This window comes from Rousettus aegyptiacus, unplaced genomic scaffold (genome assembly GCF_014176215.1).
Source record: "Rousettus aegyptiacus isolate mRouAeg1 unplaced genomic scaffold, mRouAeg1.p scaffold_m13_p_4, whole genome shotgun sequence".
In the NCBI taxonomy this organism is placed as follows: Eukaryota; Metazoa; Chordata; class Mammalia; order Chiroptera; family Pteropodidae; genus Rousettus; species Rousettus aegyptiacus.
Genome location: NW_023416307.1, coordinates 112,253,670 through 112,269,230, shown reverse-complemented (window position 1 = coordinate 112,269,230; position 15,561 = coordinate 112,253,670). Strand labels below are relative to the sequence as shown.

The window sequence follows — 15,561 nt, the reverse complement described above, 5'->3', positions numbered from 1 at the left end:
GTGCTGCCAAGCATCTTCTCTGCTGCTTCTGAGGAGTTAGGATAACTCTGGGGAAACCCATGGCCTGGCCTGGCCAAAACTATTTGTGGCCCTGGACCAGTCACCACAGAGAGGAGGGTAGGGAACCAGAATGGGCCCAGCCTGGGCCATGGCTCCTACCTGGGCTCAGGAGAATGAGGACTCATTCCAGAAGAGAGGGAGGGAGAGTGGGCCATTGCCCAACACTGACACTCATTTTGGTGTAATCTACAAGAGCAGCAAATTGGAAGCCACCCAATAGAGCTAACAAAAACAACAACATCAAATAAAGCTGCTACATTAACTTCACGAAACATTATATAGGTGTTTAACAAGTAATAACCAGGAAGATTATGTAGCAATTTTTTAAAAAGACTTACGCAGGAATGTATGATGGGAGAAGACACGGAAGACATGCACACACACTTACATATAACAATCCACAGGTAAGAAAAAATGCAGGCAAGAATTATACCATAAACAAAGAATCGAATGTCTGCTTGGTGACAGGTGAGGTCTTAGAGATATGGTAGAAAACAAAATATAAGAAAAATCCTTTACATTCTAGTGAAGGAGACAGACAACAAACAAGAATATACCATACGTGGGATAGTGATGGGAACAAGGAGAAAATATTAATCAAGGAAGGCAGAGAGGAGTGTTCAGAGTAGTGATGACAGTGCAGATGCAATCACCATGGAAAGTGATATCTGAATAAAGGCAGAAAACAGTGAGGGACCGAGTTATGCAGATGTGGGGAGAAGAGCATGCCAGTCGGGGAGAACAGTGGGTCAAAGGCTCCCAGTTAGAGGACAGCGTTAGGTGGACATGGCTGGAGTAGGGTAATGAAGGGAAGAGCAAACGAAGGGAGGAGTCAAGAGGAAATGCCAGACCATGGGGGACTTGTATGCCAGTGGACTTGCATGTCATTTTTTAGCTTTTGCTATAAAACGACGGCCCTTCGAGGGTTTTGAGCAGAGGCATGGTAATCTGCCCACCCTTTAGAAGGATCTTTCTGGCTCTGAACAGAGAACATGCTGGAAAGAGGTCAGGACAGAGGCTAGGAGACTAGCAAAGAGACCACCACAATCATTCAGGTGAGAGCGGAGAGTGGCTGGAATGCGAGTGGCAGCAGCGAGGGCGGGAGCGGTAGCCACAGTCTACCTGTGTTCTGAAAGTATATGCAGTGGGATTTTCTGGTAAGTGTGGGGTGAGAGATGCAAGAGTCAAAGATGAGACCCCAGGTTTGGGTCTGAGCATCAGGAGGATGGAGCTGCTATTAACCGAGATGTGGGAAGAGGATAAGCAGAGTGGGGTATCTTGGGAGCCAGGTGAAGAAAGGGCTTCAAGGAAGAGAAAGTGACCAACTACATCAGACACTGCTGGTAGCCAGAGGATGGGGCCACAGAAGGAGCCACTGGGGTGGACAACATGGCAGTCACTGCAGACAGGGGTGAGCCTGCTTGGAATGATGGGATCAAACGAGAATGGGAGAGCAGCATTATTCCTACTAGCCAAAAGGTGGAAGCAACCTAACTGTCCCTCATGGATGAATGAATAAACAAAATGTGGTATATACATACAATGGAATATTCTCCAGCATTAAAAAGGAATTTCTGACACACGTGACAAGATGAACCTTAAAGACATTATGCTAGGTAAAATAAGCCAGTCACGCACACAAAAAGACAATTAGTGTCTCATTTGTATTGATTCTACTTATATTTGGTTTCTAGAGCAGTTAATTTCATAGAAACAAGAAGAAGAATGGTGGTTAACAGAGGCTGGGGAGAGGGAGAAATGGGAAATCGATGTTTAATGGATAAAGAGTTTTAGTTTTGCAAGATGAAAAAGTTCCGGAGGTTTCACAAAAATGTGATTATATTTAATACCACTGAACTGGATGCTTAAAATGGTTATGATGGCAAATTTTATGTTATGCACATTTTATCAAAGTAGTTTAAGTGACAGACTATGGGAGGCAAAGAATTGCAGTCAGTAAGTCCAGGCAATTCTTTCAAGAAATTTGACTCTAAACTGAGGAGAAATAGAGGATAACTAGAGGCAGAAGTGGGGTGCAAAGAAGGTTTTGATTATGGGTTTGTTTGGTTTTTAATTAAGTTGGGAGAAATAATAGCATATTTGTCTGCTGATAGGACTTTCGCAGTAAAGTGTTCTTGAATGTTTACATTACTTTCAAAATAAAAGCTATATTTTGGGGTGATAAAAATGTTTTGGAATTTGGTAGTTGGCTGCACAACCTTGTGAATATACTAAAAACTACTAAATCACACACTTTCAAGGGGTTGATTTTGTGGTTATGTGAATTATATTTTAATAAAAATAAAATAAAAACTATAATAAATGTAATGTTATCTAGTTACCATGTTCTCATATACAGCCTGAATTCCCACCCAGACAACCCTAGACCCAAAAGTTATTGTGGCCAGTGGCATAAGAGAAGGGAACGAAGTCATTCAAGTTTAGGCTGAGCATGCATGCCCCCCTGCAGATAAATCCACTGAACGAACAAGCACTCACTAGCTGCAGACAATGGCTCTCCTTACTCAGGGCCATGAACTCTCAGGTTTCTGGTCTAAAAATGAACTGTAAGAAAAATCCATTTGACTCGAAGCAAGAAAATCTGTGTGCACCCGCCACACCCCTCTGCCAGCCCATGCTGCCCCCATGTAATGCCATGGGAATGAGGGACAGGCTTATTTTGCAAGCCATCATGAAAGGGAGAGTTCTTTTTGAAATGTTCTCCGATTTGTAACAATATCACACTCCTGCTTCCCACTGACTTTTTCTTTTCTTCTGAATAACTTCAAACAGGATCTTACCCCCTGTGATGCTTAATTTTATGTGTCAACTTGGCTAGACCATGGGGCCCAGATATTTGGTCAAACATTATTCTAGGTGTTTCTATGAAGTGGCAGGTATTTTTTTTTTTTTTAGATGAAATGAACATTTAAATCAGTAGACTTTCAGTAAAATAGATTGCTCTTCATAATGTGGGTACCCCTCATCCAATCACTTGAAGGCCTTAAAACAGAACAAAGACTGACCTTGACCTCCCCTAGCAGACTGCCTTTGCTTTCAAACTGCAACTCTGCCCTGAGCCACCAGCCTGACTACCCTGCAGACTTTGAATCCCCACCCCAGCTTCCATAATCATGCAGAGGAATCGCCAATTCCTTAAAATTCCTACATCTGTCTACAGATTGATCAAGGCTTCATAGTGGATACATTTGTCTTCATCTGCAACTTTAGGTCAAACAAATGGTATTAATTTAGTATCCATTTTGTGGCTGCTTTTTCAATCTATAACAACTCATAGGATATTAAAGTATACTCTATCTCTTAATTTTTATAGGAGATATGCAACCTGGATTCACACCATGAACTTTTTAACAGGATTCGGCTTTTCTGGGTTCGATGCCAGCTCCACTACTCACTCATAGTGTGGCCCTGGGGAAGTTATGTCTCTGTGTCTCAGTTCCCCCATCCATAAAATGGGGATAATAATATCCCTCCATGAGGTTGTTGTCAGGATTAAATGAAATAGTACATGCAAAACACATAGTAAATTCAAACAGCAGGTTTGATCCATTAGTGAAATAATTTTCGTGACTCTCATGACCATTATTTTTTAAAAAGCATAAATTCATTAATGTAGAAAAGAATTATCAGAGGACACTAGACATGCATAGAGTAAACACTGTTTCACCAAAATTTTGTTTCAGATCTGCATGTGCACACCACACGTTACAGTCTAGATTTATTTCTTATGATGGGTGACAGTCAAGAACAAGTGTGAAAAGCCAGACTCCACCATATAATAGGTGCTCAGTAAAATTTGGTAGCATCATCGTTATTTCATTCTAAAAGATAATAAAACTTTATTAGTATAATAAAATAGAGCTGCTAACACTGGTATCGATTCTGCCACTCATTTACTGCAGTGCTGTTTAAGTTACTCCACCTCCCTAAATTAACTTGCCAACTCTCTCTCCTCAAAAGGATTCAGGCGGTCATTTAAATATTTTCTGACTCATAATGCTGGCCAAGGATTAGTGAGGCCCTACCCAACCCAGAACACATGAAATGTGAGTGATCTGTTAGGAAAACCACTTGAGTTTGCAAGGCTGCACAGGGCTTTTGTAAAATTAAAGCCATGCTGGAGAGAAACGATCCCCCCACCCCTCTTGGGAGATGTGTCATAGACAGAGGTTACATGAGGTCAGCTAAGCTGCACCTTCTGAGGGTGGAAATTCAGCTCTGTAACATGCTTCCTTGTTTTGGGGTTGGGTTATATCATTGTGTTTTTCCCCTAACTTTCCATGTGTATATGCATATACACACACCCCTCACTACAGAATGGAAAATAAAATCCCTACCAACTGCCTGTTCTAACAGCTTAGGTAAAGGGAACCTGCTAACTGCTTTTCTGAAACAACAGTGATAAACAACTCCATTTCTCACACACACACACACACACACACACACACACACACACACACACACACAAGCGCTGCTTTGTTTAAAATGGAGCACCTCTCTCCCAGCTGAAAGTAGGATGAGGTGTGAGTGGAACTGCAGTTTCCAGTGTAGTTCCCCAGGTTGTTTTTTAAGTTTGGAAAACCAGGTTCCTATTGACACATGTGTAGGCTCTTCACTTACTTCTCCTTTCATGAACATACCACCTTGGACTTGTGCCAAAGCATTACGTCTGAAATGCACAAATGAATGTAGGGGTACAAACTAATCTTTTATTATGTGATACTATTCCTTTCTTATTTTTTATTCCATTCTTCAAACTCAGATACCAGTGAACAGAGGGTGGGGGGACAAATAATGCTTTAGGAGTGGAACCCTTTCCTTAAATGAAATGCTATTTCTTTGCCCAATTGGAAAGACAAGTTAAAATACAGCCTCACCGCAATACCCTCCACCACTCACTGGTGCCTCCAGGGCTGTGGGGGGGTCCCCAGTTCTTACCTCACTTCTCATGACATGGAAGCAGGGGAGTGTGCGTAGATCTTTAGGGACCTCCATCGCACTCAGAATAAAGAGAAGCCAGGGCTACCACATGCTCAGTCAGTGCCAGATGCACTTTCATTTCACAAATTCAGGAATTAAATATTTTATCCAAGATCTCCAGCCTTAAATTAAACAATATACAATACTGTGTCACTTACCTCAACAAGAAAAAGAGATATAGATGTCCCTGGATTTCTGTCTGTAGAGCTTAAAGGATAGGCCTCTGAGTGTCTCCTGAGAAGGCTCAATGACGAGAGAAGCTGAGTGATGCACCCAGGGAAAAGTACTTCAGGATCCAGATTTAATATTAAGATGGAAAAACTCCCCACTGACCTACGGACTCAACACAACCCCTAACAAAATCTCAGCAGCTTGTTTTGCAGAAATTGGCAAGCTGATGGGGACACGAAATAGACAAAACAACCAAGAAAAAAGACAAAGTTAGAGGACTCACACTTCTTGATTTCAAAACTTGTTGCAACACCGCAGTAATCAATAAAATACAGATGGTGGTGCTGGCACAAAGATAGACATATAGATCAATGGAATGGAGATTATATAAATAAATACTTACAACATGGCCAATTGATTTTTGACAGGGACGTCAAGACAATTCAATAGGAAGAAGTCTTTCCAACAAATGGTTCTGGCACAACAAGATATTCACGTGCAAAAATTAACTCAAAATGGATCAAAGGCCCAAATTTAAGGACAAAACTATAAAACTCTTAGAAGAAAAATTAGGCATACATCTTATTGACCTTGGATTAGGGAGAGATTTCTTAGATATGATACCAGAAGCACGAGTAATACCAAAAAAAAAAAAAAAAAAAAAAAAAAAAAAGATAAATTGGACCTCATCAAAATCCAAACCTTGTGCTTCAGAGGAAACCATTAAGAAAGTGAAAAGACAACCACCCCACAGAATGGGAAAAAATATTTGAAAATCATGTACCTGATAAGGGACTGAATTTAGAATATATAAGGAACCTTTATAGCTCAATAATAAGAAAACAAATAACAGAATTTTTAAAATAGGCAAAAGGCACAAATAGCTATTTCTCCAAAAAGATACACAAATGGCCAACAAGCACATGAAAAAATATTCAACATAATATTGAAGGAGGACAAAGTTGCAGGACTGACACTATCTGAATCAAAATATATTGTAAAGCTACAGTAATCAAGACAGTGTTGTACTGGCAAAAGACTAGACAAACAGATCGATGGAACAGATTAAAGAGCCCAGAAACAGACCCCCATAAATACAGTCAACTGATCTTTGACAAAGGAGCAAAGACAATAAAATGGAACAAAGACAATTTTTCAACAAATGGTACTAAAATAAGTGGATATCCACATGCAAAAAACACATCTAGATACTGACCTTACACAATCCAAAAAATTAACTCAAAATAGATCATAGATTCAGTTGTAAAATGCAAAGGTATAAAACTCCTAGAAGAAAATCTAGATGACCTTGGGTATGATGATACCTTTTTAGATACACCAAAAACATTATTCATGAAAGAAATAATTGACAAACTGGACTTAAATAAAATTAATAACTTCTGCTCTGCAATAGACAATACCAAGAGAATTGGAAGACAAGCAACAGACTTGGAGAAAATACTTGCAAAAGACATATGTGATAAAGGACAGTCATCTAAAAATATACAAAAAACTCTTAAAACTCAAAAAAATCTAACAACCTGAATAAAAAATGGGCCAAAGACCTTAACAGACACCTGACCTAAGAAGATATACAGATGGCAAATAAGCATATGAAAAGATACTCCCCATCATATGTCATTAGGGAAATGCAAAACAACAACGAGACAGCACTACACACCTAGTAGAATGGCCAAAATATGGAACACTGACCACACCAAAAGCTGGCAAGGATGTGGAGCAACAGGAGCTCTCAAACATTGCTGGTGGGAATGCAAAGCGGTACAGCCATTTTGGAAGGCAGTTCGTTATTTTTTTTACAAAACTAAACATTCTCTTACCATATGATCCAGCAATCACCCTCCTTGGTATTAACTCAATGGAGTTAAAAACTTATGTCCACACGAAACCTGCACATTGATGTTTATAGCAGCTTTATTCATAATTTCCAAAACTTGGAAGCAGCCAAGATGTCCTTTAGTAGGTGAATGGATAAAATGTGGTATGTCCAGACAATAAATTATTATTCTGCTCAATAAATTAAAGAAACAAGCTACCAAGACATGAAAAGACAAGAGGAAGCTCAAATGCATATTACTAAATGAAAGAAGCCAATCTGAGAAGACTATATATTGTATCATTCCAATTATATGATGTTCTGGAAAATACAAAACTATGGAGACAATAAAAAGATCGGTGGTTGCGGCAGGGGGAGGGGTGATGGGAATGAACAGATGGAGCGCAGAGTATTTTAGGGGCAATGAAAATACTCTACGATATTATAATGATGGATAAATGTCATTATACATTTGTTTGAACCCATTGAAAGTATACCACCAAAAGTGAATGGTAAGAGAAACTACCAACTTGGATTACAATGTGCTAATAATGTAGGTTCATCCTTGGTAACAAACACACCACCCTGGTGAGTGATGTTGGTAATGGAGGCTATGGATGTGTGGGAGCAGAGGATACAGAGGAAATCTTTGTACCCTTTTCTCAATTTTATTATAAACCCAAGCTGCTCAAAAAATAAAGTAAAAAATAGATATTCCACATCACAGGCCATTAGGGAAATGAGATACTAGTTCACATGCACTAGGATGGCAGTAATCAAAAAGACAAACAATAACAAGTGTTGGCAAGAATGTGGAGTAATAGGAACCCTCAGACATTGCTGATGGGATTGCAAAATAGTGCAGCCACTTTAGAAAACAGTTTCTCACAATGTTAAACATAGAGTTACCATATGATCTGCAATTTCACTGCTAGGTATATACCTGAAAGAACTGAAAACTTATTTCTACATAAACTTGCACATTCTTTCTTGGAAAGTGGGGGGAGCCAAGGCAGGTAAAGAGAGAGAGAGAGAGAGAGAGAGAGAGAGAGAAAAAAACTCTTGCACATCTGGCTAAATGGAAAAAAATTAGTTGAAGAACAGTACCTATAAAATGAACCCATTATGTTGGTTTTTAAAGATATTCACAGATATAAACACCTATATGTAAAAACACAAGAGAAACCTACAGCTGCCTGACCATAAATGTTCTTTCCAGGAGCAAGTCTGAAATGGGGGTGGTGAAATTTTATTATTTACTCTATAACTTCTGATATGTTTGCATTTGTATATGCTAAGAATATAATTAGGCCTTTGCCTTTGTATATACTAAGAATAAAAAAGAAAAGGCCTTTTTTTTCTAGCCGAAAGGGAAGGGAAGGAGAAAGAAGCCATTGGAGTTGGGCAGTCTGGGAAGTTCTGAGAGTGGACAAGAGGAGAGCATTTCAGGTAGCAGGAGCAAAGGTGTGAAAATAAGCAAGCCTCTGGAACATATGGGGGACTGTCAGGTTCAGCCCTGTAAGAGGGGCCAGTGGGTCACTTGGGGTGTGGTGTGTCAAAGATAAATCATCAGAACAGTGAGTTGAAACAGCCAGGTTGCAAGGGTGTTGTATGCCCTTCAGGGACCAAGGGCCATGGGTAAATGAGGGGGTCACTGAAAGCTGGGGGTTGGGGAGAGTGGTGTGAGAGCACCATGAGAGAGAACGGTGGGCGTGGTTGGGCAGGAAGTCTTGGTGGCATTTCACACCCGACCTCTGTCTCACAATAAACTGATCCCCAACTCTATTATCCAGATTTGGCTCCAAATAAGATAATCTCTGAAAAGGATAGCGCCTGCCCGTGGTAAGGTCTCCAAATGTGAATGACAAACTTCCGTTCTGTGATCACGCCTTTCCTACAGGAGCACAAAGTGATGATGGAGTGACTTGGGTCACCACATGATGACCACAGCTATAGTAGGGATAAGCACTTTGCAAATAATTCCTCATTTAACCCTCAGAGCAAACTTATGAGATATAGCCAAGCATTATCCCTGTTTACAGATGAGGAAACTGAAGCCTGGAGAGGTTAGGCACCTTGTCCAAAGTCCCTCCACTAGCAATACTGGAGCTGAGACTAGAACACAGGACCCTAACCTGTGTTCCAATCTCTACAACTTCCAGACATTTCAATTTGCCTCAAACCCAGCTAGTGTACTATTCCAGCTTCCAGGAAAATATTACTGAGCTCAGAATTGGAGATAAATTCAGGGCTTGGGGTTCTCTCAGCTGAAACAGCAAATTCAGGGCCATAAAGTTACCAAATGCTAGAAGTGGGCTTTTGGGACAAGGAACCAAGTCAGAATGTTAAATAATTACCTTGGTCTTTAGCTAGCTGAGCTAGGCAAAACAATAAAATGCCCCCTCTGTCCTTCTCCAACTCTGGCCAAGGTCCCCAGGCTCTCTTTCTGGAGTATTTTGGTTTTGACTTGGGTTCCATGTCCAGCTCTGCCCTGACTTGTGGGGCCACCTTGGAAAAGTCAGGAGACACCTGGGAAATGAAGGCAATGACTTCCTCCAACCTTGGTGTTTTGTGACTATCAGTGACCCTGAGGCCCTCACCTAACATCCCTCATGTGCCTGAGCGTCGGCTGGGAGCAGTCACTGTCCTCCTAGAGTTGACTGCATGGGGACGTGCACCAAAGCGAAGCCTGTCAGAGACATTTAAAAATACCCATCTCTCTTAACATCACTCCACAACTCAATTTCCTGGTCTGCGAGATGGGAGTACTAAGAGGGCCTGTGCCACAGGATAGATGTGGAGAATATCTGAGGATATCAGCACAGTGCCCTTGGCACAAGACATCGCCATTCAGATCAGCTGGCATTTATCGAGGGCTGCTATGTTAGTTCCCTTTCCACAGCATACTCCAACACACACACACACACACACACACACACACACACTGCTATAATCAATGAGAGTCTTGCATCATTTGAATGCTAGCGACTCTTTATCCGGATGTTCACACATGCTTTTCTCTCTCTTCCTTCCATTCCATCCACCTTTCACTAGGGGTGATCTGTAATCATCCCTTTGTATCGTGTTGTATGTCACTTTTTCCAAGAAGCCTCCCTGTTATACCTCCTCAATATTACAAATGAAGAAACCAGGACTCAGAAAGGTTAAGTTACTATTTCAAGGTCACACAACCAAGATCTCATCTTAAGCCCCAAGAATCTTATGCTATGTTAAATACCATTAATCGATTACTCAATCAACCATTCACTGGAGAGAATAGGAAGCATGCAATTTCCAGTCCACCATCCTATGTATTTTGATCTTTTCATTTTTCCATCAAAGCCTCGTTACGTAACTATAGGTGGTTCCCTCTAGGTGATGAAATGGATGAAATCAAATGACACAAAAGAAGAGTCTATGGCCAGGGCGAGTGGGTAAGATAAGTCTTAACTATGTGTAGAGTTATAATTCCAGCAGCGCCCCCTTGGCTCATGCTCATAGCCTTGGTGGCAGTTCTAGGAAACCTCATCACTCTGGGTCCCCCCCTCTGGAAAAGAAGAGCACACAATGCCAAGATCTTACTCCAGCCACCTGCTAGGATTTGAGGAGGAAATGGGAGAGGTTCTGCCCACGCTGATCCTCTCCCTCCCTCAGTGACACAGACCATGTCCAGGGCTCAATAGCTGACTGGCCACATCAGGAATTCAACCACAACCTTGGGTTCCATGTGTATGGAATGGTCTCCCCCCAGATATCCACATGGCTGCTCCCTCGGGTTTCTGCTTGAATGCTGCTTCCTCAGAGTGACCCTACCTGACCTAATCAATTACCTTCATCCCAGTCACTCTGGATCCCCTTGCAAAACTTCATCTTGTTCATTACACTGATCACACTCCCTGACATCATATTATAGATCTAGTTCTCTACTGTCCATCTCTGCCACTGGGATATAAACTCCACAAGGAAGGAACGCAGTAAGTTTTCTTGACTGCTGTGTGGCCCAGTGCCAGAGCCCTCCCTTCATAAATGGTTCTTGAATAAATGAAGTAAATGAGCTGAGCTAAGTGGCTAAAACACATGTACAGATATGACTCAACTAACTGATCAATTAACTTGTTCTTTTAAGATAAAAAAGTGTACCCATCTTCATAATCAAATGAACAATTTTTACTAAAGTGAAAAAGAAAAGCTTATCTCCAAACCTCTCCACAGCAGACCCCACTCAATAAATCAGCACCAATCATACATAAAAACATTCCACTTTCACTCATTTCTACCTGTACATGTGAGGTGACGTCAACCAGACAATATTTGTACAGACCATTAAGATAATGGGTCCAAGGATTAATTTTTTTAAATATAGCTAAGGGCCAAAGTTAAATAGATTAAATAATGATTCAGAAAACCCAGGGAAAGAGCTTAAGAGTGAGAGAAACAGAGCACCACCCCTGCTCTCCCACTCCCACCCATCCCCACTGCCCCGTGCAGTTACAGGGTCCTTAACCAAACAGAACTTGGCCGTGAAGCTCTCTAAACTACATCAGTTTTTCTCTCTATCAGATTTTCTCAAGTCAGGGTAGACCTGAATTTTCCATTGGAAGGTTGTTCTGAGCGAGGGCACAAAGGAACACATGTGCATCTCCAGGAGGCAGAGGTAAGACTGACAGCTCGACTACCTAAAAATGTGCGCCTGCCATATCCAGGGGGTGAGAACCCATATCTCCCCACCAGTGTGTTCAGGGTCTACTTTTATGGAGTGCAGGCATTTTGTAGAATATGATGAAACAGAACCCCTCTGGAAAAACATATACCCATGCTCCAGGCATCTTGTGTACATTTCAGGAGGTTCTTGGAACACCAGGTTCAGAACTCCTGTCTGTGGTTACCACTGCCAGAAGAAATTAAACTGGTGCAGCCCAGGGAGACTGATGGAGGAGACAATCAGCTGGAGGTGACCGAATGGAGGGGAAGGTACAAGAACAGGCCCTTGGACACCTAAATAGACTTCCACACTGTCAGAGACTAGAGAATGTCAGACTGTTAGGGCGCCCGAGGCCTGAAGGAATTCAAGTGAAACCTTATCCACTCCGCCCCAGAGAGGCAAACATCCAGTTACACCGCAGAGCTTCCAGAGGAGGTCTGAGACCCCATTCCCTAAGAGTGTCCTTGACAAAGGTCATCCCTAATCTTACCTTCTGAGATACATTCTGCACATGGCTGGTTAACCATAAGAAGTATTACTGCAAAGCTGGGGTGTTTCAGGGCTGAAGGGGACACCACAGCTATTGTCTGAATAATGCAGCTCCTCAGTAGGAGAAGGAGAAAGAAAAAGAGCCTGCGCACCCACTTCATTGGGGAGCTAGGAATAAGAATGCCGTTAGACAGGTGTCAGCCGTAATAATGAGAGCAGCTAACACACCTAGAAGGTACCTTGTAGCAGGCACAATTTTAAGAGCTTTAACCTTACACAAGCCTTTAATTGTATTATTGTCATCCTCATTTTACAGATGAGGAAACTGAGGCATAGGTAGATGAAGTAACTTGCCCAAGACTACACAACTAAGACGAAGACACACCAAAGCTCCTCTCTCTTCAACACCCCAGAGAAGAAAGCGGTTATACTTCGGTAGTGCATGAAATGCTGAAAAACAAGTGTCTGCCGGCGCATCCGTTCACGCATTAACTAAGCAAGAGCTCTCTAGGAACAAGCTGTCCCGTTTCAGCAACGTTCAAACCCACGATGAGGCAGCTGATAATGAAAGGGCAGCTCTTCGTGGCAAAGCCCAAGGGAACCCACTTCCACCCGGCTCGGTCAACTTCCATAGTCAGAAAATGCTTACCCGTCTCTGGCCACGAAGCACGTAGGTTCAGCTTATCCCCTTGGTGTCCGCCTCCCTCGCCTCTCTCTCAGAATCCTCTGGTCGCGCAGTTTAAAAGATGCAGCAGCCCCAGCACGAGGGCCCTCTCCCCGCCCCGCGCTCTCAAAGCCGGGCTCTCGGCGGGGAAGTGACCCGCACCCCGGCGCGCCACCACCAGCAGCGCCCGATGCGACTGACTTGCAGGCTCCCCACCAGGGCTGAGGAAGACACTGGGGGAAAGGGGCTGCGTCCTAAGACAGGTGGCGTCTGCCTCCCCGGAAGGGCCTCCAGGAACTTTCGCCCAAGAGCTACCAGTGAACCGAAGTCAGTGTCTCCAGCGCGAGCGGCGGCCAGTCGGCGCTGACGGTGGCTCTGCCGACCTGTGCGGCGCGCAGGGCGCCCCAGAGTGCTCGAGCGCCCTGGGCCAGAAAGGACCCCGAGCCCGCCGCAGGCACCGGGACCCGGTGTGGGCGACTTGGACGTGGGGGTCCCACTCCGGGACGGTGGGTTAAGACAGGGGAGGAGCCAGCCCGAGACAGCGTCCCTCTCCCGAGGGTCTAGCGGAGTGTCCAGCCCAGGAGGGTGTAGCGAAGGGGCGGGGCTTCTGGACAGCCGCCCACACTCACCTCTGCGCCCCGCGCAGGCTCGGCGGGCCTGGGCTGAAGAGCTCACCGCGGCGGTCGCGGCGTTGGTGGCGGCGGGGGCGGCACCCCGGGGCGGGGCCGCGGAGGCCCGGCCAGCCACGTGAGCGAGAGGCGGACCCGGGACCCCCGCGGGCGTCGGAATAGGGTGGCGCTGGGCCACCAGTGGGCTCTCCCGTCCCTTCACGCCCTGCCGAGCTCTCAGGAGAGGCTAGGAAGAGACCTCGGAGGGAGGAGGGGCGATATGGCCCATGGGGCATCCCCAACACCTAATCCGGACTCCAGCGGAGAAACTTACCCCAGTCAGGGAAGGGGTGTGCAGTCCGCCCCCGGCTCCCACTCCCCTGGCCTAGAAGGCGCCGCGCAAACTCCAGGGGCGCCTCGCGGGACAGGTATCCGAGCGCGAGGGGACTGCGCGGACGCCCGCGCCAAGTGTAGCAGGGGCTGCCCTAGCGGGCGAGGACGGGAACCTACGCGTGGAGCCCCACCCCTGCCGCTAGGCTGACCTTGAGCGTGTGGTGTCTTGCCCAAACCTCACTTTCCTCGACTGTGGGGGTGAAAATGAGGAAGAGCCATCAACTGGGCGCATCTCCGCGCGCTCAGCATTTTGACAGGAATCGCCGGTTTGTGGGAGGATGCTGAGCCTGAAAGAGCAGCAGCCAGCAGTGGGCTGGGTCAGCCATGCGGAAATAAACGTGGGAATCTAAAACGATTTTCTTTGCATTAATTAGTGCATTCACCAGAGACGCCTACTGTCCTCAGGACCTCATAAAATCGGGAATAAAGAAAGGCCTACACTGTAGACTTCGCGATGATAAATATCCCAAACTCGGTTGTTGTTTTCATGTGTCAGGCGCGCTTGGTTTTACTTGGAGATTTTAGTGCTTGATCTACTTGAACATTCAGAACAGCCTGGTGAGGTGTAAGGGTTGTGCCGGCCCAGTGCTCAGATGAACAAACCGAAGCCTAGAGGAGTAAGGCTAGCCCCCAGGTCAGAGAAGCGAGTATCAGCTCAAGAGCCAATGCTCTTGCCAAGCGGACCCTCCAATAAGCGCAGGACCAGGGCTCTGAGCAGAATTCCTCACTCTCTCCAGCGGGTGAGCTCTAACGACCACCCCTCCCATTCTACCTCACAGGCGGAGGGAGCGTGGCTGTTGAGGGATACCTGGGAGGCACCTGTCCTGACAGCAGCAGCTGGGATGTAGATCTCCCAGCTCCGCTGGTGACCACCAAGAGGTGTTCAGAATTTGCCCTGGCATGGCTGAGACTTTTTCCATTGCAAGTCCTGTCTCTCTTTGCAGGTACTCAGCCTCGAGAGTGTTGGGTGGCCTCTTCCTGGCCCACAGCCCGCCCTATGGGCCAAAAGCTGAGCATCTTGAGCAAACCAACTTTCATTCCAACAGCTGCAACTTCATTTCACTACAGCTTGGATGGGGCTCCCTGACCCCAAACTCAGTGCCTCTTGACCCATCTGTTTCCTGTTCAAGGAAAACATTCCCTCCCCAGTACTACATTTCCAAGGGCAAAACTATATCCAGAGCCCCAGTCTTCAAACCTTTTTCCCTGCTCCACACTGTGGAAGAGCCCTACTACAGCCAACCATGTTGATTCATAACAAAGGGCTTCTACTCTCTCACCAACCCAAAGCTCAGCAGGCACTTCGGGTCCACACATCAACACTTGCTATTCTACCCAGGCAACCTGGTCAAAGTTAAAAGTTTTATTTCCATTAGGTTCCACTTAACAATGATTTGAGCATCCGCTACATGTCACTAAGCTCTGTCGCCAAGACAGACACAGTCCCTGACCTCATGAGCTCATGGCCAATGAGGAAACAGTCAGACCCCTCACTACTGGGCAGTTAGGAAACCAGATGTGGTAAGAGACAGACTGAGGGAAGCGCTGGTCCAGATTCAGGCACAGTGGGGCTTCCTGTGGGAAGCAGGCCTCGGCTGAACTCTGACCAGGCTGGGGAAAGGGGAGAGAACAGGAG

The 15,561-nt window shown here is 44.9% G+C and overlaps 1 protein-coding gene across 1 annotated transcript in view; it reads right to left on the bottom strand.

Moving 5' to 3' along the window:
* The window catches only part of ARHGEF3 (Rho guanine nucleotide exchange factor 3), a 272,865-nt gene extending 259,281 nt beyond the window's left edge, over window positions 1-13,584 (bottom strand). Inside the window, exon 1 of the mRNA XM_016131540.2 lies at window positions 12,910-13,584. The gene's annotated coding sequence lies outside the window, so the exon portion shown is untranslated. The remainder of the gene's footprint in view (window positions 1-12,909) is intronic.
* Between the last annotated feature and the right edge of the window lie 1,977 nt (window positions 13,585-15,561).